Source organism: Malaclemys terrapin, chromosome 1 (assembly GCF_027887155.1).
Source record: "Malaclemys terrapin pileata isolate rMalTer1 chromosome 1, rMalTer1.hap1, whole genome shotgun sequence".
NCBI classification, from domain to species: Eukaryota; Metazoa; Chordata; order Testudines; family Emydidae; genus Malaclemys; species Malaclemys terrapin.
Genome location: NC_071505.1, coordinates 251,101,442 through 251,126,074, shown reverse-complemented (window position 1 = coordinate 251,126,074; position 24,633 = coordinate 251,101,442).

Here is a 24,633-nt window from a genome sequence, read left to right as displayed (position 1 = left end):
TGGCCCAGCCATCACAGTTGTCCTTGCTTGAGCAGGGCTGTCACACTCCCAAGTTCTAACTCCTTTCCCTGGGTAGCCTTGAGAAACTTCTTCATCAATTTCCTGGTGAACACCGATTCAAACCCTTGGATCTTAACACAAGGAGAAATTAATCAGGTTCTTAAAAATAAGACTTTTAATTAAAGAAAAGAAAGGTAAAAGAAAACCCGCTGGGAGATAGCATACCAGCTGATCTCTCAGACAACAGATTCAAAACACAGAGGATGTTCCCCTGGGCAAAAACTTAGTTACACAAAAATTACTCAATTTGATTATTCCCTAATGCCCAAGACAAGTTACAAAGCATAAACATAAACCTATTTATTTCCTTCACTAATACTCACTACCTGATAAGAGGCTGAATTCTAGAGCTTTCCCACTCCGGTCAAAACTTTAACTGAAAACTAAACAAAGGAAACTTCCCTCCTTCCTTTTGAAACAACTTATCCCCCCATTGGTTCCGCTGGTCAGGTGTCAGCTAGGCTAGGTGAATTTCTTAACCCTTTACAGGTAAAACAGGCATTAACCCTTAACTATCTGTTTATGACACAGGGTAAAACAGATTTATTTGGGGTTTGGACCCCACTGGGAGTTGGGCATCTGAGTGTTAGAGACAGGAACACTTCTTAAGCTGCTTTCAATTAAGCCTACATCTGTTAGGGGACATGGTTCAGACCTAGGTCTGAGTTTGCAGCGGGCTAGCGGGTCTGGCTCAATTCAGGCAGGGCACTGAAGTCCCAAGCTGCCAGGACAGGAAAGCAGGGGCAGAAGTAGTTTTGGCAGATCAGTTGGCAGCCCCAAGGGGGTTTCTGTGATCCAACCCATCACATATGTATCTTCAGCGTAGACCTGAATCTCACTGAAAATGATATCTCTGTTTCTGGGCAAGCATATTTATACTTATACACATTCTCCATATCCCCTCCCTCTCTCCTCCCCCCCCATCACATGCAGCCTTTTAAAGGTCCATAAATTAATTTCCCCTTTCACTTGTAACAAAGTCACATTGTTTTTGTTCCAGATGCCAGCAAATACCAACCCAACCCATAGAAGATGGTGTATTTTTACTATCAGAGATTGCTGACAGCTAGTTTAAGTCCATTAAAACTTTGGCATACCATTCATAAATCCTTAAGGACATCAGACACTGGATGTTTAATTAGGCCACAACTTTATTCCTTAATGTCTGGGGATACCTTGCAACTAAAAGAGTACAGTGCAGATAATTTCATAATAATTTACATACACCAGGGGCAGGGGGGAAAGCCCATTTCCACTCCTTTACAGAGTTCCTCCTCTAAATCCTTTATTAATCCATTTTACCTGATCACTGTATCCCTCCCCTACAGAGTACCTGCACTGGACTACTGCCACGAGGAGGCACCAGCAATTAGCTTGGCTGCCTCCCAACCCATACCTACTGCATTCCCAGACATCTAATTCCCTCTATACTATCAGCCAAAATAAAGTCAGCTTTCAAGTCTGACAGATGGACCCCATCTTTCCTGTATAATTCTGGTGCATCATATGGTATGTCTGGATAAGAAATTACCACCACCTCTATGCCACCTATGAATTTGGCCACCTCCAGATTCATATACCTCATACCGTTGTCAACTCAAGTGGGCTTCACAGCTCCCTGCCACACCTTACAATGCAAAATGCCTGAGCAAATAATTTTCACTCTGGGAAAAGTTCCAGGATCTGCCCCAAGTCCTTCATAGCTCTGATCACTTTACATCAGTTGTGAGCAACCTGTGGACTGCCGCTTCCCACAGCTCCCATTGGCTGGGAACGGCGAACCGCAGCCACTGAGAGCTGTGGGGGCCATGCCGGCAGACAGTCAATGTGAGCAAAATGTCTCACGGCCTGCAATCAGATTACTCTTTACACTGCTTTGCACATTCCCAAATAATTTTGTTCCGAGGGGAACCACAATCATATGTGGTTGTACAGAAGGGGCATTAGCATCTCCTTCCATGGCATCTCAGGATTGCTTCACCACTGAGGCCCAACTCTGAACCTCCAGACAAAATGAAAGCTTGCCTATGCATCCAATAAGCAATGCTGTGCCTGTAGATCCACACCTCCATATGCCTGGCCCATCTGACTGCATGTAGAATGCAAACACAAAGGAAAATTACCCTGATTACTCACCAATATGCTTCAAAATGTCAACACCCATTTGTCTGAATTGCACTACAAGGATCTGGGTAACCATTCAGCCTACTGGCAAATGTAAGGGACAATAGACAAGTGAAGACAGTTGATGCCAGTTACTGGGTTACTAACACTACCATGCACTGCAGCACTTGTTTCTCCGTAATGGGCCATATCAATGACAAGCCCTCCCACTTCTGACATTGCATAAAATAATTAAAAACATCTCTCATAGCTCCACAATGTTTGTGATGCCACTGATCTTTGCACTACACTGACTATCATCATACACCAAGGTTCCATATACTGGCAGAATCTGTTCAGATTCTTTTCTGGTTCCTGGTGCCAGGTCCCAAACTCTGTCCATCTGAAAACAAGACAATGCATCTGCTAGGCCATCATCAACCCTGAGCATGACTGGAAGAAAAACAGATGTTAAAGTTTAAACACCGTAGCACAAATGCCCTTACCAACTTCATAACTCTGTGATCTGGAGGACAAAGATGGATAACATGAACTACTGCCATGTTCTCACTTCAGAAACACACCCATTTATTAGCGAACTCCATTCCCCAAATGACCCCTGCAACCAAAATGGGGGAAAAATCCAGAAATTATAAATTCTTCAAAATCCTTTTTGTATCCTGGTGAAGGGCCATTTCTGGACTCTCCACCTGCCTTTGTAAAATAGCCCCAAACCTGTACCTCCAGAAGCATCTGAGTAGATCTTTCAACCAGCTTGATACCAGCTGCCAACTAGACATTGATCCGTTGATCACTACCTGTTGAGCCCAACGATCTAGCCAGTTTTCCATTCACTTTTCAACCAGCCTTTAGTATCCATTCCTCCCTTCACAATGACACTCAATTAATATGCCTTATACTGTTCCCACACCCCCAAATCCTTCTTCATTTCTCTAGTAACTGTTATAATATGGTGCGGTCTGGCTATGCCTGTGGTAGCCGCTGCAAGCCAGGTGAAGAATACCTGCCCGAAGTCTACCACCCAGTAGGCAAAGTAAAGGTGACCAATAATAGATTGTAGCTCACAGAGTGTAACTTTCCTGGTTGTCTTACCTCTCCTAATTAAGCCCTAGTAGCTCCTGAAGCTTATCCTGTGCAAGTCGTGATATACCCACCAGTTTGTCTAGCTCAATCCCAAGGTAGGTCAGCATAGTACAAGGCCCCTCTGTTTTTTCCTGCACTACAAGTACTTTCAATTTTTGGCCAGGGCCTGAAAGGCATCCATCAGGCTAACACACTCATCCAAATTTGCCCTTCCCATGAACAAAAAGCTATCTAAGTAATGCACTACCTGTCACAAACCAGCTTTTCACATCAGTTCCCGGTGTAGCATTGTACTGAATTTCTCAAATTCTGAACCAGATATTGCACATCCCCTGGGCACAGCTTTATTAAAATATAATTGTTCTTCAAAAGAGAAATCCAAAAGGTTAAAGTCAGAAGGATGCAGCAACAGCAGTCAAAAAACAGACTGAATATCACATTTGTCTATCACTACCCTGAGGCCCCAAGACCTAACCTCATCAAAAAAGGAATAGAACACAGGGTCAGGCCTATTCCATCATTAATTGAGCTACCCATGGGTATGACAGAAAGTGATTTAGGGATATTCACTCTGAACCTTCTTAGGGACCCAGGCTAGGGGAGATATCCACAAGTTGTCTAAGTAAATGATTGAATGGTCCTGCTACCCTATTCTCCATCAAGTCTTGAGTAAATTTTTTTCTTTACAATATGACTCATTCTCACTAAGGACTTCAAAAATTTGGACATCACTTAACTTCTTTCCCCTTTAAAGGGGATTGTAAACTCCACAGTATACCCATCCCACAAATATCCCCCATCTATCTTATTAATGTAATCCCAAAGGAGCATCCTTAATACTTCAGGTTTACCTGGAAATGGTGCTCTTGTCCAGCCCCCCATTTTCAACTTACCTCCCCTTACCTTCGGGTGCCTTGTCCTCCATACCCTGCTCCTGTCCCCATGATTCTGTGGGCAGCACCTGATTTACCCTCCCAATTCTGTTCCCACACTGTGGCCTTCCCCAACTGCTTAGCAATTGCAGACTGAATGGGCCTCAAAGAACATTTTGCAAGCGTTCCTAAATTTGCAGATGCTACAGAAATACCCATTTCATTAAATGCCCAGCAAATGTCATTATGAGCCTTGGGTCTCTGGCAGCATTGCTGCAGAATGAACAGGCTACTATCAGTGTGGAAACCAGATCCCTGTGTTGTCATCCACTCTAACCACAGCTTTTGATGTGGTATGGCCCATCAGATCCCAGTTTGTGTTGCCACCCTTAATCTAAACTGTTTATCATAGTTAAATTCCTTCTCTCTTCTCTTATCAAACACTTGCTTCTGTGGCTGCAAGCTTCCACCCCCCACTTCCCCGTTTTCTTTGGTCTGCTATCGGTAAACACCATGAGAGAGTGATGACTGCTTTGCTGCTGCTGCTTTGCCTGCTCCAGGTAAACGATGGCTTTTCCTGCACCGACATGGATATACTTAGTCCCCCTTCTCTTCCGATCATCTGAGTGGGGAATGGTCAGCAGCCCCATGCTGACCTGTGATGAAGTTGCTGCAGCAAGTCACTCTCTCCCCCTCTAGCCCTTAAAGGGGCACACACCTTTTCCAACGAGCCAGACAATGGCTCCTACTGCTTAATGTGTGGTGAGGTCATTCTCATTAATGCTATTGATATTTTAACCTATCACATTTGCCAGGATAGAGAATTCCCTTATTACAACAATACATTGTGTCTAATGCCAAAGTTCCCCGATAAAAGATATCAGAATCTGGCTCTAAGTTATGCAAATGGAATAGCACCTTACTCCACAAACAACCTCATTGAAATAAATGGGACTACAAACCAAATAAGGAACTACTAAACATGGGTAAAGGGATTATAATTTGGCTATCTGTGTGAATTTGATTTGCCACAAATGAGAGGGAATTATACCCCTTAAGGGACAAATCATGATTACCTTATTTATGATGTGAGTAGTACCACTGCAGTCATTACAATTATTCACATGAGCATGGTGAGCACAATACGATCCATAAAATATGCCTACTGTAGAGTTTGTGGTTCTGGTTTAACTGGAGTTAATTGACTGACATAAGTTACCTAACATGATGGTAAGTGCTTATCTAGATTTGCCTTTTCAAGCCAACAGGCTGTAGAAAGCCATATGGAGGGTGGGGGAGCCTTTCACACTTTTGCACTGCAGAGTTGTGCTCTGTGGCAGCTCTCTGTGGCACAATGCATACAATATACATTACTACTGGAAGTGGGGGGTGGAAGCTTGCAGCCACGGAACCAGGTGTAGAAAGAACCAAGTCCAACATAAAAATGTTGTATAGCATTGCTCCTTATCTGGCTGGTGTTTACACTCAAATAATGTGCTTCAAAAGGAAATGTACATCAATTTAAGCCATTATATTTTATAGAACAATCTAGATATGTCTAAGTTCTAATTGGCAATGAAAATGTATCATCCAAATGACTGGTATATATTTTGTTGCAAGCTAAGGTATTTATACAAATGCATATGAAAGTTTGGAATTTCTTGTTGCCCCTATGATTGTACATAGAACCATTATTAAGATGTTATTGTATTATATTCACAAGAATGTATTGTTAGAGATGATCTGAAATTGTCCATCAAAATGATTTTTCAAATGAAAATGCAGATTTGGTAAAAATGAGAAGAAGAAGACATTTTCCAAAACATTTTTAGGTTTCCAGTGGGAAAACCAAAAAGAAATATTTCAGTTTGGACTGGTGTGACATTACCCAAGGTACGATCTGGAATGTTGAACAGCCATGTCTCCTCAATTCTCAAACGTAGGGTGCCTTTTACACTGCTTCGCTATCACTCCTGGTCTGTTCACAGACAGCCTCAAGCATGTAAATTACTACCAGCTGTATTATATGAGTGTTATAGCCAGTCATTCCTGAATTACACTGCATGAGCAATACCAGCAAATTCCCAGTCCTAGACTTGTCCCCAGAAACGTGCATCTTGTACTGCCCAGCTCTCTCCTTCTGAACAATCCAAGCTCATAGAAAGTCCATCATTTCATTAATAGAAAATGATATGCACAAACGCCGTTATCTCAAATGGTATTTCCCAAACACTTCAATCATAGAATCATAGAATCATAGAATATCAGAGTTGGAAGGGACCTCAAGAGGTCATCTAGTCCAACCCCCTGCTCAAAGCAGGACCAATTCCCAGCTAAATCATCCCAGCCAGGGCTTTGTCAAGCCGGGCCTTAAAAACCTCCAAGGAAGGAGACACACACACACATCCAAACACACTAGTTAGATAAAACAATAAGACAAGTGTATTAACTAAAAAGAAAGATGTTAAGTGATTACAAGTAAGGAGGAATAAAAGTCAGAATTGGATACAAGGTAATAAAACAATGAATATGTAACTTAACAAGTTAAATGAGTTCAAAGCAAAGGCTCCTCTCACCACATGCTTTAGCAGTCTTACTGACTGGATTTATTTGAGCCAGGATCCCTCCCCCAGTTCAGCATTAGTTTCCTTGTCCTTCAGGTATTGTTGATACTCTGGGTAGTGAGAAAGGAAGAAGTATTTTGGGGCATCTATACCTCTTTCTTATAGTTTTTTCTTGGAAAATCATCTCCAGCTGAGGTTCAGGCAACAGACAATATGTGGGACAGGACTCTCCAGCTGTTTCTTTGCAAATAAGTCAATTTCTCACTCACACTCTTCTTCCTGACACAGAATGGCTCCTTAACCAGGTGATAGTCCATTTGATTTTGTTGACAACTGGCTGGGGCATCAGTTTTCCCTTTGTCACTGAGGAACTGATTTGTGCCTGCTTTTTTAAAATTTGGAACATATCTCAGTAATGTTATACAGTAGACTCTTATAACTTTACATTCAAAGTGGCCACACATATTTTATAAGGACAATATTGATCAGCAAATTATGAGTTTTCAAGTGATATTTCACAAGTCATACTTTGTTAAAAAAATAGCATAGTCTTCTAAAAAGGGTGAACATAGGGATACAGACTGTCACAATTGGGTTAACATTAAACTGCATCCCCCTTTCTCTCCCTTGGACTAGGGTTCATAGTCAAACTCCATCTCTCATGTTTCAATCTGGTCTCTGATTTAACCAAACAGTGTGCTGTATTATGGAAGTCACATGACTTCTGGGGCATCATAAGACACATAATTCATCTAGGAAATTTGTCTTATAGGACAGAATGGGGCATGAGAAACATTACCTACAACTCACAGGAGGTAATGCAGAAACAAAGGGAAATGTACCTTAACGTTGAGCTGACTTGAAATGAAACAATTCACCATTTCCAAACTGAAATATTTTGGAACTTTTGGTTCCACAAAAAAAAATGATATTTCATATTTTTGTCCCATCTGGGATGAAAACAAATGATGAAATTTCAGAATGTCTGTGGAATGAAAATTTCAATTTTTAAATTATATTTAAAATTTATTTGTGAAGTGACAATAATATGCTAATAACTGTAGAAGAAATATAATATATAGCGCATTCCCTATGCAGCTTACAGTTTAAACAGTGATGAGCTAATGAGAATAAGACCATTACATGGAAGATATATCTAGCAATAGGAGCAGTGCACCAATACACTGCATAAAAATTCATTTTATTAACTGAAAATAAAAGCAAACAAAAACACAAATTATTAGTATTGAAGATGAGAAAGCTTGGGGAAAAATCTTGCCATCTGTAAAAAGGTTGAGACCAGGCTGGGCTTAAATTAATTTCAGGGGGAAAACTCTGGAGAGAGAAGATAGACACATAAGCCTTTTCCAACTTCCTTATTTAATGTTTTTAAGATTCTCATTCCCATATATATCTGTCAAAATACTAGTGAAGTATATCAAATGTAGATCTATAAATGCAATTGTGATTGACTCATTAGACAAAAACTATCATTAATCACATCTTAACATATAATTGCACATTAATAAGGAACTCTTGTGCATAGTTCAACAAGTATGGTTATTAAGTAAGAGAATGATCTGAGAAACATTTATAATGCAGTAAATGGATTAAGACCTTTTTAAAGGTTATGAAGTCTCTCTCATTTTCAAGCTGTCATTTTTGGAGAACAGTTCTGTGTGGTAGCTCTGACTACTGAATGCTGTTGGTATTATGCCAGAAGTATATTATCACAAATATAATATGTACTGACCTTTGATGTGCGTGACTGCTTACAGTAAGAGACAGAAAACTGTTGCAAGTGTCTTGGAATCCAAGGGGTCTATTATGCATTAAAGGGAAAGAAACATATTGGTGGCAGTTTATCACCCACTAAGCAGAAGCCTCCATAAACTCCCTGGTAGAGAGGGGAAGTGTAGCTGTTGTGCCACTCTAAGGAGGTTACAGCATAAGCTCACTAATGTGCATAGCCACATCAAGTGGCTGGTATGAGGTGGGTGGTACCATGGACCTGCTTTTTCCAATCTCCTTTGGTGTGGCTAGTGCCACAAATGAAGTGTGCATAAGCAGTGTGACTGTGCCCAGTCTCTATGCAAAGGGGCTGCAAATAGAGCTGGTCATTTTAAAAAAAAAACCCAAACAATAATAAATAGTCAGGAATTGCTGTTTTGAAGAAAGCAAACTGTTTCAGGAAAATATGGCAGCTCCTTCAAAATTTCCCATTTTTTGGCAACAGTTCAAACTCCTCCCCAATCTTTTGCTACTCTGTAACTTGTGACTGGAATCTGAGTGTTATCACATGTGTTGTTCTATGACCGAAAGAACTAATAAATACTGGGTGTGTGTGGAACAGACTCATGACCCAGATGTCACACTGGGTGAATTGCTGCTCTGTTTTTGAGAGCGCTTGGCCAGGATACATTGTGTGACTGCCTTGTGGGGTTCCCTATAGGGCTGTATCACCTCTCCTCTCCAATTCTTGGGGAGAAGGAATGGAATTTGGGCTAGTATTTGTCTCACTGACCATTCGAGTTTACACTTCTTGGCTGGGCAATTTGTTACATGCAGGTTACTCACTGAGGACCTAGCCATCTGCCAACTAGGGTTCCCTGCAGGGATACTGAGCTGTAGTCCCCAATCTCCCTCACATCATCCTTTCTCTCCCCCTCCTTTGCCCCTTTGAATTTCTTCTTGTGGTTTTGGGGTGTGCACCTAGAGTCTAGGGACAACCCACCATTCCCTTTCTCTGCCCACTGAAAAATACCCTCAAAATGGCCACTTCCTCTTCCAAGTGGAAACAATGTATCAATTTATACTTTCATCATTTCATTCTTTTTGAAGATATCTTTTTTCCTCCTTTTTAACAGTTTTCTATTCAAAACTGTCCCAATTGTCCATTTCATGGCATTTTTTTTCCATTTCACAGTGAAATTTATTTTGAAACTCCCCACAAAACTGCTCTCTTCTGTTTTTCAACCAGGTCTAAGTGCAAATGATGGCAGAATAGAAAGCTACTTGTGCCTCACCCCTGCAGCATACTCAAAATATGACTTTAATTTAGACACAGCACTGCAAGGGATAACAGTAAAAGAGGGTTGATTAGGTGATGGTGGAGAAAAGGGTATAACAAAGAAGGATAATGAGTTAGATGCATTAAATTGCAGAGCATGTCAGTGATGATATTCTTGTGGATAGCAAGAAAACAAGTGTAGCCTTCCTTGTGGGAGAGGCCACGGGGGTATCACTACATGCAGAGTTGGCAGAGTGTAGAGAGTGGACAAGGTAGCAGCAGGATACATGGAACAAGGTGTGATGATAAGAAACCTAAACAGAAAGAGATCAGATTGAATTCAGACTGGCTGTCATCACCTTCAAAACTCTCCCTTTCTAAATTTATTTCTTCATCCCCACTCCCTACCGTTCTTCCATTCTCACCCTCTTCTCAGCCAGCTTGGTGCATCTTGATGCTTCTCTCTTCTTCTCCCCCAGATGATTTTGCACAATAATGAAAATAATATAAAACTGGCTGTAGTGTCTTTTTCATGCTACAGTAAGAAAGGGCACCACAGTTTCTTCCTTGACTCTTTCTGAACGTTTTTCAGCTAATAAAACATTTAAATCTTATTTGGATTAATCAGCATTATTGACAGAATTACAAGTCAGAAATAGGGATAGTGAGCAATCAAGTTCTATGCAGTGAAAATTGTTGAAGAAGGGACACAAAGTACTTCTTTAAATGCAGATGTATTGTTTTGCTATGTATTGAAACTAATACTATCTGTTAATGTTTTGTTTAATCAAATATTCAAGGAGGGTTTTTTTAGGGTTTGCCTAGATGAACGTTAGTGCATGGAACATTGGGGTATAAATCTACAGTGCTCTTGCCTGCCACATGCTATCTAGCCTTGTGGCTCATGCTACCATGAACTAAAAGTTCCATAGTGCACTTCGACGGTTGAAACAGCAGTAGTTCAAACTCTCCACATACACAACTCCCTATAGACTAATTCCCCATATAGACAAGACCTAAGGTGATCTGGTTGTTGTTACTACTACCTAAAGCATTGGCTATTAATAACAAGTGATAGCAAGCCTCTCTGGTGTGTTGGATGTTACAGAAATTGAAAAATCTCTGTATTAAAGAACAATGAGCCTAATCCTAAAGTCCGTAGGCAAAGAAAAGTCTGTGAGATTAAGAATCAATTTGGATCACTATGGACTGGATTCTGAAAGCTTTACTTACACGTTATATTGTAATTTATTCTTTAAGTATCCACATTTAAATCAGTGGGACTACTTTCAGAATAAGGTACTATTCGAAATAAAGAAAGGTGACATAATTGGCCCTATTCTAAGATTTCATCCTCACTTTGTTTGATGCCTTCTCAAATATCAGTGTTTTTTTTAAAAAAATCTAAATAAATAGACTCCTATAACAGGGCTCTAGATGCCGTAATACATAATTATTACTACAACAAAACCCCAGCAGCATTAAAATAATTCAAACAGAGAATTCATCCATCCATCCATCTACAAAGAAAGATCATTTCCACCCTTTTGTTACTGGGGCAAGCATACCCTCAGCCCTCTCTGTAAACCATCCCAACAGGTATCTTTTGTAGAGTTCCTGGAAAGTGACCAAATATGAGGTATTTTGAATGAAAGAAATAAAGGGTGGGAAGGGACCTTGAGAAGTCATAAACTCTAGCCCCGCGTGTTGTGGCAGGACCAAGTAACCACCTAGATCAGTGGTGGGAATCTGCAGCCCGCGATCCGCATGTGGCCCATCAGGGTAATCCGCTAGTGGGTCCACAGTCATGGCCACCCGCAGCTCACAATGGCTGTGGTTCGCCGTTCCCGGCCAATAGGAGCTGCGGGAAGCAGCGGTCAGCACGTCCCTGCAGCCCGCGCTGCTTTGCACAGCTCCCATTGGCTGGGAACAGACGGTTCCCATTGCCTGTGTATGGTCAATGTAAACACTATCTCACGGCCCACCAGTGGATTACCCTGACGGGCCGCATGCGGCCCACAGGCCGCAGGTTGTCCACCACTGGACTAGATCATCTTGGACAGGTGTTTGCCCAACTTGTTTTTAAAAGCTTCCAATAATGGGTACTCCATGATCTCCATTGGAAGCCTGTTCCAGCGCTTAACTACCCTTAGAAAGTTTTTCCTAATAGCTAACCCAAATCTCCCTTACTTCAGATTAAGCCCATTACTTCTTGTCCTACCTTCAGTGTTGAATGGAGAATGGAGAACAATTGATTACAGACCTTAACATATTGGAAGATTTATCAGGTCCCCCCTCAGTCTTCTTTTCTTAAACTAAACATGCCCAGTTGTTTGTTTGTTTTTTTAACTTTCCGCACAAGTCAGCTTTCAAAACGTTTTATCATTTGTATTGCTCTCCTCTGGACTCTTTCCAATTTGTCCACATCTTTCCTAAATTTGGTGCCTACACAATACACCATCTGAGGCCTCACCAGAGTTGAGATTACTTCCTGTGTCCTAAATACAACACTTCTGATAATATTAGCCTTTTTTGCAGCTGCGTTGCATTGACAACTCATATTAAATTTGTGGTCCACTATAGCCCCCAGATCTTTTTCAGCAGTACTACCACATAAATAGTTATTCCTCATTTTGTAGTATGAATTTGATTTTTCATACTTAAGTGAAGTACTTTTCACTTGTCTTTATTGAATTTCATCTTGTTTAATTCTGACCAATTCTCCAAATGATCAAGCCTCGTTTTGAATTTAAAACCTGTCCTCCAAAGTGCTGGCAACCCTTCTCAGCTTTGTGTTATCTGCAAATTTTGTAAGCACACTATATACTCCATTATCTGAGTCATAAATGAAAATATTGAATAGTACTGGACCCAGGACTGCCCTCTTTAGAACCCCACTAGATAAGATCTCTCAATTTGACAGTAAACCATTGATAACTACCCTTTGAGTATGGTCTTTCAACTAATGTTAAAAGGTGGATGTGCACTCACCATATAGTAATTTCATCTAGACTACATCTCCCTAGTTTACTTATGAGAATATCATGAAGAACTAAAATCAAGGTATATCAGAGGGATCGGCAACCTTTGGCATGCAGCTCACCAGGGTAAGCATCCTGGCAGGCCAGGCCAGTTTGTTTACCTGCCACATCTGCAGGTTCGGCCAATTGAGGCTCCCACTGGTCGCGGTTCACTGCTCCATGCCATTGGGGGTGGTGGGAAGTGGCATGGGCCGAGGGATGTTCTGGCCACCGCTTCCCGCCACCCCCATTGGCCTGGAGCAGCAAGCCGCGGCCAGTGGCAGCCATGATCGGCCGAACCTGCAGACACGGCAGGTAAACAAACCAGCCAGGCCTGCCAGGGTACTTACCCTGGCGGGCCATGTGCCAAAGGTTGCCGATCCCTTGTATATCACATCTACTGCTCCCTGCATTCACTAAGTGAGTAATCCTATCAAAGAAGTAAATTAAGTTGGTTTGGCATCATTTGTTCTTGACAAATCAAGTATTCCTTATAACCCCATTTTCCTACAGGTGCTTACAAATTGATTGTTTAATAATTTGCTATAGTATCTTTCCAGGCATTGAAGTTTAGGCTAATTAGTGTATAATTCCCCAGGTCCTCTATGCTTTTAAAGATAGGTACTATGCCCTTCTCCAGTCTTCAGGGGTTCTTAAAGATCATTGCTAATAGCTCCAAGATTGCTTAATCTAGTTCCTTAAAGTACCCTAGGATAAATTTCATCAGGCCCTGCAGACCTGAAAACATCTAAATTATCTAAATATTTTTAACCTGTTCTTTCCCTATTTTGGCTTTTGCATTCTTTCCCCCAGGTGTCAGTATTAATTGTTTTGAGTATCTGGTATAATTAACCTTTTTAGTGAAGAATGCAGCAAAATAGGCATTAAGCACTTCAGCTTTCTTGATGTCATCAGTCATTAGTTCTCCTTTCCCACTAAGTAGAAGACATACACTTTCCTTAATTTTTCTCTTGCTCCTAATGAATTTAAAGAACCTCTTTAATGCCTTCTATGTCCCTTGCCAGGTGTAACTGATTTTGTGCCTTAGCCTTTCTGATTTTGTCCTTAGATACTTGTAATATTCTTTTGTAATCGTCCTTAACAATTTGACCATGTTTCCAATTTTTGTGGGATTCCCTTTTGATTTTCATTAAAGAACTTCTGATGGACCATACTGGCCTCTTACTATTCTTCCTATCATTCCTTTGAATTGGATTGGTTTGCAGTTGTGCCTTTGATATTGTGTATTTGAGGAACTGCCAGCTCTCCTGAACTCCTTTTCACTTAGATTTTCTTCCCAATGAACCTTATCTGCCAACTCCTTCAGTTTGTTTAAGCCTGCTTTTTTGAAGTCCATTATCCTTATTCTGCTGCTCTCACTCTCACACACTATCATTTCATGACCACTGTCACTCAAATTGCCTTACACCTTCAGATTCACTACTAATTTCTTTCTGTTGGTCAGAATCAAGTCTAAATGTCTGTCACCTGTGTTACTTCCTCCACTTTCTGGAAAAAAGTTGTCCCCAATACTTTCCAAGAACTTATTGGCAATTGTGTATTTTGCCGTATTACTTTTCCAACTGATGTCTGGGTAGTTAAAAGCCCCCAGTACTACCAGATCCTGTATTTTGGATATTTCTGTTATTTGTTTTAGAAACGCCTCATTCACTTCCACCTTATTTGGTGGTGTATAGTAGATCACCCACCCCATCATGACATGACCTCTATTTTTAACCCTTTTATCTTTACCCAGAGATTCTCAAGAACAAGTGCATATATTCTTTATGTACAATGCACTCTTCCTCCCCTTTTTCCTGCCTTTTCCGAACAAGCTTTACCCCTCTATGTGAATACTCCAGTCATGACTCTTATACCACCAAGTCTCTGTGATGCCAATTAAATCATAATTCAGCTTATGTACTAATACTTCCAGTTCTTCCTGTTTATTCCTCAGCCCACTTCCATTTAAATGTAGATCATATTCTCCAACTGATTTCCTTCTTGTTGCTCCTTTGTCTCTATTGTAATATTCCATCCCATCACCCCATCAATATCTAACCCTATGTTAAGGTCATCGTTTTTTATACTTACCTGTGGACTTTTGTCACCTTCCCCCTGGGCGAGCCAGTACACAAAGATGCTCTTCCCATTTTTGGACAGGTGGACCCTATCTCTTCCCAGCAGACCTTCTTCCTGGAACAGTATCCTGTGGTCAAAGAAGCTGAAGTCTTCCCATTGACACCATCTGTGAAATCATGCATTCATCTCCAGGATGTGTGTGTCCCCATGTGGGCCCTTACCCTCAACTGGGAGGATGGATGAGAACACAACTTGAGCCACTAACTCTTTCACCTTAGCTTCCAGAGCCCTGTAGTCATTGCTGATCTGCTCAGGATCAGGCCTGTCAATATCATTAGTGCCCACATGGATGAGCAGCATAGGATAGTGGTCAGAAGGACTGAGGAGCAATGGGGAGGAACATGTTCTAGAACCCTCATAGAGAACTCCCAGCCAGATGCTTCCTCTTTTTATAGTAATGGACTGCTGACTGCAGTTATGACAGAATGGCATGAGGAGATAGGAAACCCTTCAAATAGGCCAGTACCAGGCCATTAGAAGGGCTTTACAGGTTATAAAAAACACCTCCCAGTGAGATGCTTCACTCAGTAAATGACCAGCTACATTCTGCAAAGGTTTCAGTCTCCATAGAGTTTCACGGTGTAAACCCATGTAGAGCATATTACAATAGTCTAAGGGGACAGAAACCTGGATAAGGGAATCAAGGCTGGCATCCAAAAGGAAAGGTCTCAACCTTCCAGCCAGGCAAAGATGGTAAAAAGCTGTTGGGGTTAGTATAATCGAGAGCAAGCAAACTCAAACAGAATTAGAATCAAGTCTTTTCTTGTCCCTGTTCTCTCTTCTGTGGCTGAGATTAGAGAGAATGCATTCTAAAAATAAACTAAATTGCTTTAAAACCCCACTTATTTAGTGTTTTTCATCTCCTAGATCAGGGATCGGCAACATTTGGCATGCGTCCCGCCAGGGTAAGAACCCTGGCGGACCAGGCCAGTTTGTTTACCTGTTGCGTCCGCGGTGCTTATCTTGGCGAGCCGCGTGCCAAAGGTTGCCAATCCCTGAAATACATCCTAGAATACTTATGGACCTGGCAGAAGAGATCTCTGAGACATTAGCGATTCCTTGTCGGATCTTGTAGAGGAGGGGAGAGATTCCAGAAGCCTGGAAAAGGGCAAATATGGTACCTATCTATAAAAAGGGGAATAAGGACAACCCAGGGAATTATAATCACCTTAACTTGAGTATCTGGAAAGACAATGAGGCAAATAATCAATCAATCAGTTTGTAAGCACCTAGAAGATAATAAGATAAGTAACAGTGAACATGAATTTGTCAAGTACAAATCATGTCAAACCAACCTAATACATTTCTTTGATGGGGTAACAAGCCTTGTGGATGGAAGAAGCGGTAGATGTGATATAGCTCAACTTTAATAGGGCTTTTGATACTGCCCCACATGACCTTCTCTTAAGCAAACTAGGGAAATATAGCCTAGATGAACCTACTATAAGGAGAGTGCACAACTGGCTGGAAAACCAGGCTCAGACGGTAGTTATAAATGGTTTGCAACCAAGCTGGAAGGACATATTGATTTGGATTATACAAGGATCTGTCCTGGGTCCAAAATCTTTTAAAATGATTTGGACAATGGCATAGAAAGTACACTTATAAATTTTGCAGATGATACCCAATTGGGAGGGGTTACAGATACCACTGGCCACAGTCTGCCATTCCAGGCCAATAGGGGCTGCAGGAAGCGGCAGCCAGCACATCCCTCATCCCGCGCTGCTTCCCACAACCCACATTGGCCTGGAGTGGCGAACTGCGGCCAGTGGGAGCCGCAATCGGCTGAACCTGCAGACGCGGCAGGTAAACAAACTGGCCCGGCCCACCAGGGTGCTTATCCTAGCAAGCTGCGTGCCAAAGGTTGCCGATCCCTGTCCTAGATGAATGTGTTTTAACAAGATGTTTTCAATCAATATAGATCTTTAGTTATTTTCATTAAAAAAAATACAGGAAAATTGTATAAAGAGGAAGAGAGTGCCATTAAACTCCAGGAGATCAAGCCCCTTCTGTTTTTTTAAATCCACACATTTTATACAAAAAAGCCTGACCAGACTACACAATTGAGGAAAGGAAAGACAGCTCAATAAACCAAGATTGCAATTTATGGATACTTAGCTGTACCTTAAATAAAATAAAATAAAAAAACAAGTGCCTCCAAAATAAAGGTTCTCTGTTACAGCCTGCAGTGAACCTTATTGTGAACAAACCATGCCCTTATCATGATAATGAGCCAGAGCTTACAAACTATTAAATGCATTATTTTATTCATGTGAGTCATTTCCACTGAGTTCAACTCCTCCCATTGCTTGGGTACTTCACATATGGGGTTCTGATTCAGGCCCATCTCTAGTTTAAATTGAACTATTGGCCAGGACTTATCTGAAACTAGTCTGTCCTTTACAGAAAACTAAGTCTGTGTCGTGGTGGAGAAAGTATAATTAAATCCAGAAGTCTGCTAAATTCCCCAGTCAGTATACCAAGACTAGGGAAAAGCCGCCTACAGATGGACACTTGCAGAGTGAGCACATAGGATCATATTAATTGCCTTACCAGACCACACCAGTGGTCCATCTAGTCCAGTCTTTGATACTGGTGAGTATCAGATGCTTGAGAGGAAGGTTACAGAAACTCTGCAAACTGCTGTCTGGCACAGCGGGGGTTAAAGAAAACCTTTGGGTTCAGCTAGACCCATCCCGCAAGTAAGGGCTCCCCTGCCAATGGGAGGCTGCAGATAAACCCCACCAACTGCAGATAGTCAGTTGCCCCAGGGCTTAAGTGAGCCCCAGTAAACTGGGCTAGCGGGGCCATGTCCCAAACTGAAGAGACATGTAGGAAGTAGCCCAGGGAAGTTGGTCTTGACTCTTTCTTGGGAGGAGACCCATCTCCCCTGTTTAGGGGTTGATCTACACAGGGCTCTGGGCTGGAACCCAGTAGGGAAGAAGGGCCTGGGTCCCTCTACCACCCCTTCTGGCCTTACAGATTGAAAGATCTAGGCCATTAAGGCCACCCAGCTATGGAAGACCCTACCACACCCATATAGAAGGTTGTTTCTTTACCCAAGGCAGTTCCTTCTATATTTCATCCTACTTAATACAACTGTGCATATTCTCATTACTCAGATAAGTATCCAATACTATCTTTTTAATCTTACTAAACTCTTAACCTAAATGATATATGAATTAGTGGGTTCCCCAGGGTAAATTTTGTTCTGACTGAAGAGATAGCTCAGTGGTTTGAGCATTGGCCTGTTAAACCCAGAGTTGTGAGTTTAATCCTTGAGGGAGCCACCCAGGAATCTGGGGCAAAATCAGTATTTGGTCCTGCTAGTGAAGGCAGGGGGCTGGACTTGATGACCTTTCAAGATCCCTTCCAGTTCTAGGAGATAGGATATCTCCATTAATTTAAAATATAGGTGGAGCTGCTGTTGACAAACAAGGAGCTTGGGACAGGTTCAAAAAGCTGTGTAAGAATTAATTCAGGAAGAGTCTGTCCAGTGGCTCAAGGTAGACATGAAATAAGAGCAGAAAAATTATGGTTTACACTTTGTTGCTGCCTATGGGGAATTAGAGAAACAAGTCTTTCTTAAAAACAACAAAGAGTCTGGTGGCACCTTAAAGTCTTTCTTATACTCAAGAAATTCAAAATTTCCCTAATTCTTGGCCATATATAGGACTGTGTGGCATTGACACTGGGTTCAGGTTATTTTTGAATCTCTTTGTCTAGCAGTTTGTCATATTTTCCTGCTTCTACTATAATGTGATATAACTCACCAGTGCCATTGGACCTGTGACCCATAGCACTGTGAAAGGATTCCCCGCCCCCTTTGATTTCTGTGGAACAATATTTTGCTTTCCAGAATATTTGTAAGTGCTGCAACCACCTCTTTCAGTTTGCCACATTTTCTTCCAATCTGAGGGACTCAGGTGAATTCACTTGCTCAGTTTCCGCCCAAAGATTTGGGGGGGTTTGTTGTTGATGATGCTCTATTATAGAGCTGTGAGTCACAGGGATGCAGGGCAGAAATTCATCTTCACTTCTCAGCCCCCGTCACTGACATTGGTCAGAGCTATGAAAAGTTATACTCTATCATATGTCGGGGTCACTATTCACTCTCTACGATGACTAGTTACAGGGATAGTATCAGATGACTGTTTTCTAAGCACTACTCATACAAAATTTGTTTTTCTTCATTTAGATGCTGTAGTTCAGTCAAGGTATACTTTTCTGTCACTTCCTGGATTAGTTCAACTGTAGGCAGCTACTTAGAAAAACAATATATTCACATCCTTGAGAAAATGCCTGCAGTAATCCAGTTTTTCTGAATTCTTTCACCACATTCTGTACTTGCCATTCATTTTCCAGAAACCAGAGGGCTGAGACAATGCCCTAATTATACAAGCAACATCTGTATAGCCACTTTTCTTACGTGTGAAGAAAACTATTCTCCTATTTCTCAGTAAAGTTCTTCATGCAGATTCTTAGCTGAATGAATCCTTCCAAAGGCTTTTCAGTCACAGCATTGACGTCTTCAGTGGTGTTTTGCAAGTAGTTTCAGAAGATGAATATAAAGCGAATGAGCAATGACCTCAATGCAAACCAATGTCTGACCTCATGTCTACATTATTGGTGCAATTTAACTAAACAACTCTGTAACTGACAATAGTGGGATAACAGAACAGCAACGAAAGAAATGGGCAGAAAAGTTGATCTATCAAGTGAATATTTCTTTATTATTGTTGCAGCTGCCTCCATGGAAAAGCAATGATGGCCAAAGTAGGTGTCCTGGGTTAGATGAACATGTATATTACTCATTAGCAATATGTAACACTACAGAGCAGCATCAAAGAGGAAACATACAACACCATCACAGCAGGCACGGTGTCTGGGCTACTATAAAACCACCATCAGCCACACACCCAAAGACTGTTGGAGCCGAAGCCCATTATAAACTCATTTATACGTTACCAAAAATAGCTCTGTGACATAGCACAGGAACATGTGTCAGGAAACATACAACAGATGGCTTTCCAGAAACTGAAGCCATATGAGCCTTCCAGTCGTAGACATATACAGGTACCTTATACACCAGGGGTCGGCATCCTCTAGCACGCGGCTCACCAGGGTAAGCACCCTGGCGGGCCGGGCCAGTTTGTTTACCTACCACGTCGGCAGTTTCGGCCGATTGCGGCTCCCACTGGCCACAGTTCGCCATCCCAGGCCAATGGGGGCTGCAGGAAGCAGCGCGGGCCCAGGGATGTACTGGCCACAGCTTTCCACCGCCCCCATTGGCCTGGAGCAGTGAACCGCCAGTGGGAGCCGCAATCAGCCGAACCTGCCGACACGGCAAGTAAACAAACTGGCCTGGCCCACGAGGGTGCTTACCCTGGCGAGCCGCGTGCCAGAGGTTGCCGACCCCTGTTATACACTAATATCTTACTTTGGCACTATAACAAAGTACATCACAAAGAGTGGCAGGAATGGAAAAGCAGTGACACAGCAAGTGGCTTCTAATATGCTGGCCCTGTGTCAGACATGTTAATTAAGCACAGTACATCACAGCAGCACACACAGTGACAGGACAATATAACCGATGGTGCAGAAAGTGTCCTCTAGTAGGTAGAAAAGCAGGAACTGAGAGAAAAACCCTACCAAAAATGGGGGGGGGGGGAAGAGTGGCACACAAGTTCTTTATGTTTTATTCCATTTTAAAAATATATTTTTATTTAATTGATATGTGCCCTTTTCCCTCTTCTCTTTTATATGCTAATAGTGTTTTGAACTGGGAGAAGAGGGGATGACTAGACCTGGATGTTTTTCTTTTTCTAATAAAGTATTTTACTTGTATATTACTGTGCCTTTGTTTTATATATATATATATATATATATATAGGGAGAGAGAGAGAAAGAGAGAGAGACTATTTTTCACGGATTTCACATATCATGAGGATAGCTTAAACATATTAGAGTGAGAAGAGTTTACGCCATGCTTACATTCACCATACTCATGACTGGGTACCTTTTTCAAAAATTACATAAAAGGGGAATGAGAAAATGAAGGAGAAGATGCAAGGTGTGATCATGGGAAGTTGGGAATGTGAACAGAAGAGATCACACTCATAGGTTTGAAATTTGAGCCCTAACAGTCATTTGTTTTGCACACAGAAAAGTAATTAAATGGCATATGGCTATGTCCCTTAAGTTCATAACCATTATTGTCATTGCATGGAGGTAGTAGAATTGGTATATGTATTGGCTTTATGACAACTAGTTCATAGTATTTGTATTATGGTAGCACCTAGTAGCCCTTGTCATGGACCAGGACTCCACTGTGTTAAGTACTGTACAAATACGGAACAAAAGAGCCCCAAAGAGCTTACAGTCTAAATATAAAACAAGATATGACAGGTGGATAAAGACAAAGAAGGAGGAGTACAAGGGTTACAATGAGGTAATAAGTTATTTAGGATTGATACCAACTATGGCATTCATTATATAGCTAACTTATAGAATGTTTACAAATTAAATAGAAGCAGTATTTTTGAAGGCTCTGTTCCTTCTCTCACTGAAGTGCAAGATTTGGCCCAGAGAATCTCATTGGGTCTTTGGGAACAAAAGTTACTGGCTTTGGTTTTGAATAAAGTCTCTCATTCCTTTTTTAAAGGTCTAGACAGATCATAAGCCTGGAAAAGCTTGGATCTACACTGCAAATTAAAACCTATAGTGTGGATAGGCACACTTGAGTGGGTTCAAAATTAGATAAAATAAATCCATCCATCTGTTCATTTGCATAAAGGTTGAAGGGGGATTCTTGATTTGATTGCCATTTTAGTAGGTGCTGAGAAATCATGGAAAGAGAAGGATTTAGTTAGGAGATATGGAGAATCCTTTATAAAGTTCTTGACCCAATTCCTTCCTGGGCAGATTTTGATGGCTGTCTGCATTATCAAACCCAGCAACTGTAGTCAACTAGAGAAAAGGAAAGGAAATATCTTCAGGTCAGGTATTAGCTAAATAATGTTTGTAGATGGAATAAACTCCACTTCTGTTCTTGGAAAGGACAACACAATGGGCCAGATGCTCAGCTAGTGAAAATCACTTTATCTCCATTGACTTCAATGGAGCTGTACCAAGTTACTCCAGATCAGTATCTAATCTCATCAAATTAAATTACAAATCCATACTGAATTTCTGTATGTCTTTGCTAATGAAAGATATTGCATAATCTATATAGAGGTCATTTTTTGCAATATGTTGAGACCACGTTCTGTCTCTGTCTCTCATCCCTCACCCTGTCTGCCAGGCCAAACAGTTCTGTGTAACATCTCTAGCCACTCTTTCCAATTTATATACATTCATTAGGCACGCAATTGCACACACATTTTTGTATATGGCCGTACAGCTTCAGGAGGGTTGAACATCATTCCCTAAAATGATGTTGGATAAGATGGTATAACTGAGTTTTTTTTCTTGATGATTCCTTCTTAAATGAATTGCACTATAGACAAATCTTTCTAAACTGATCAGGAATTTCTAAATAAGAAGAGAGTACAGAATTAAAGATTTCCAGAAGAGCTATTAAGCAATACTCTGGACTATATAAATGGCAAAAAAAAAAAAACCCTCCTCTCCACAGACTAGTTTGCAGACAAAAATTGGAACTGAAAGAAAAAAGAATAAAGCAAAGAGGAGGTACTCAAAAGAGACAATCATGCTGTTCAGCTGAAAAGCTGTTAATTATTTGCAGTTAGTATCAGCCCTGTCAAGGATATCAAATAAGTTGAAATGGCCTTGTTATTAGCATTAGCAGATGTAATTTCAGCCTCGAACAAAAACATTTATTTACCAAAATATCAGTTCTTTATACAGACATAATGTTACACTTAATCACTTTCCTTTGTGCTAAAAGTCAGAAGGAGCTGGACTAGGTACATTTCTGTGAAACAGTGGCTAATGGAATTCACAGTCAGATTTCTAGCTTGAACATTTTGCTGAAAAGGGGTGGGAATATAATAGCCACTGTTCATGTGCTTCAGTGATTGCCAAAAAGCATTTTTATGTCATATGTAAATGTGGGTGGCAATGTTTATGCCTTTAAAAGAGCACAATATTTATATAGTGACAATCTTTTTTTCTACAAATACCACCCTCAATAATGTATGCTGCTATCATCGGTAAAGATCTGAAGACAGTCCCCTATATTTTCAAACAAGTGGTCAGATTTTAGCTAACATGACACTGTCAATGGAATCCACACAACTTCAATATTCCAGGAAAATTATCTGTCTAGCTATCTTAGATGTTTCGAAAGCAGCTAGAATCTGGGTAGGAAGGAGTACTGAGGAAAGGGATCTGGGGGTCACAGTGGATCACAAGCTAAATATGAGTCAACAGTGTAACATCGTTGCAAAAAAAGTAAATGTCATTCTGAGATGTATTAGCAGGAGTGTTTTAAGCAAGACACAAGAAGTAATTCTTCCAATCTACTCTCCACTTATTATGCTTCAACTGGAATATTTTTTCTGTTCTGGGCACCACATTTCAGGAAAGATGTTGACAAATTGGAAAAAGTCCAGAGAAAAGCAACAAAAAATATTAAAGTTCTAGAAAACATGACTTACGAGGAAGATTGAAAAAATTGTGTTTGTTTAATCTAGAGAAGACTGAGAGAGGACAACAGATTTCAAATAGATAAAAGGTTGTTACAAGGAAGAGGGAGAAAAAATGTTCTCATTAAGTCTGAGGATAGGACAAGAAGCAATGGGCTTAAATTGCAGCAAGGCCCATTTAGGTTGGACATTAGGAAACACTTCCTAACTGTCAGGGTGGTTAAGCACAGGAATAAATTCCACAGGGGGACTGTGTAATCTCCATCATTGGAGAGTTTATAGAAGACAATCACCTGTCAGGCATGGTCTAGATAATACTTAGTCCTTCTATGGGTGCAGGGGACTGTACTGGATGACTTCTCAAGGTCGCTTCCAATCCTAGGATTCTATCTAAACACTGAAATAGACACTATTTCTTTCAGATTAATCAACCTTTTTCCTTTCCCAACCAAGTTTTGCTCAGAGACATGGCCAGCTTTATGCATCAATCTTCACTGCAAAGTATATGAGGGAGATACTCACATCTGAACTATTTTTTGGGGGTGACAGATCTGAAGTACTGTCTCACACTGATATGTCAACATAAGGTTTTAAATCAGTTTGATAAACTAAACAGTAATAAGTACAGTAGATGCTTGTTTGCAGCTACACCTTGTAAGAGGAACCACTGTTTATGAGCAACAGTTCCACTGGGAACACTTTCCCTACTGTGAATTGTACACTCAGGCCTGGTCTACACTACGGGTTTAGGTCGACTTTAGCAGCATTAAATCGAATTAAGCCTGGACACGTTCAAACGACGAAGCCCTTTCTTTCGACTTAAAGGGCCCTTTAAAACGGTTTCTTTACACCACCTTCGACGAGGGGATTAGCGATAAAATCGGCCTTTGCGGGTCGGAATTGGGGTAGTGTGGACAGAATTCGACGTTATTGGCCTCCGGGAGCTATCCCACAGTGCTTCATTGTGACCGCTCTGGACAGCTCTCTCAACTCAGATGCACTGACCAGGTAGACAGGAAAAGACCCGTGAACGTTTGAATTTCATTTCCTGTTTGCCCAGCGTGGAGAGCACAGGTAACCACGCAGAGCTCATCAGCACAGGAAACCGTGATGGAGTCCCAGGATCGCAAAAGAGCTCCAGCATGGACC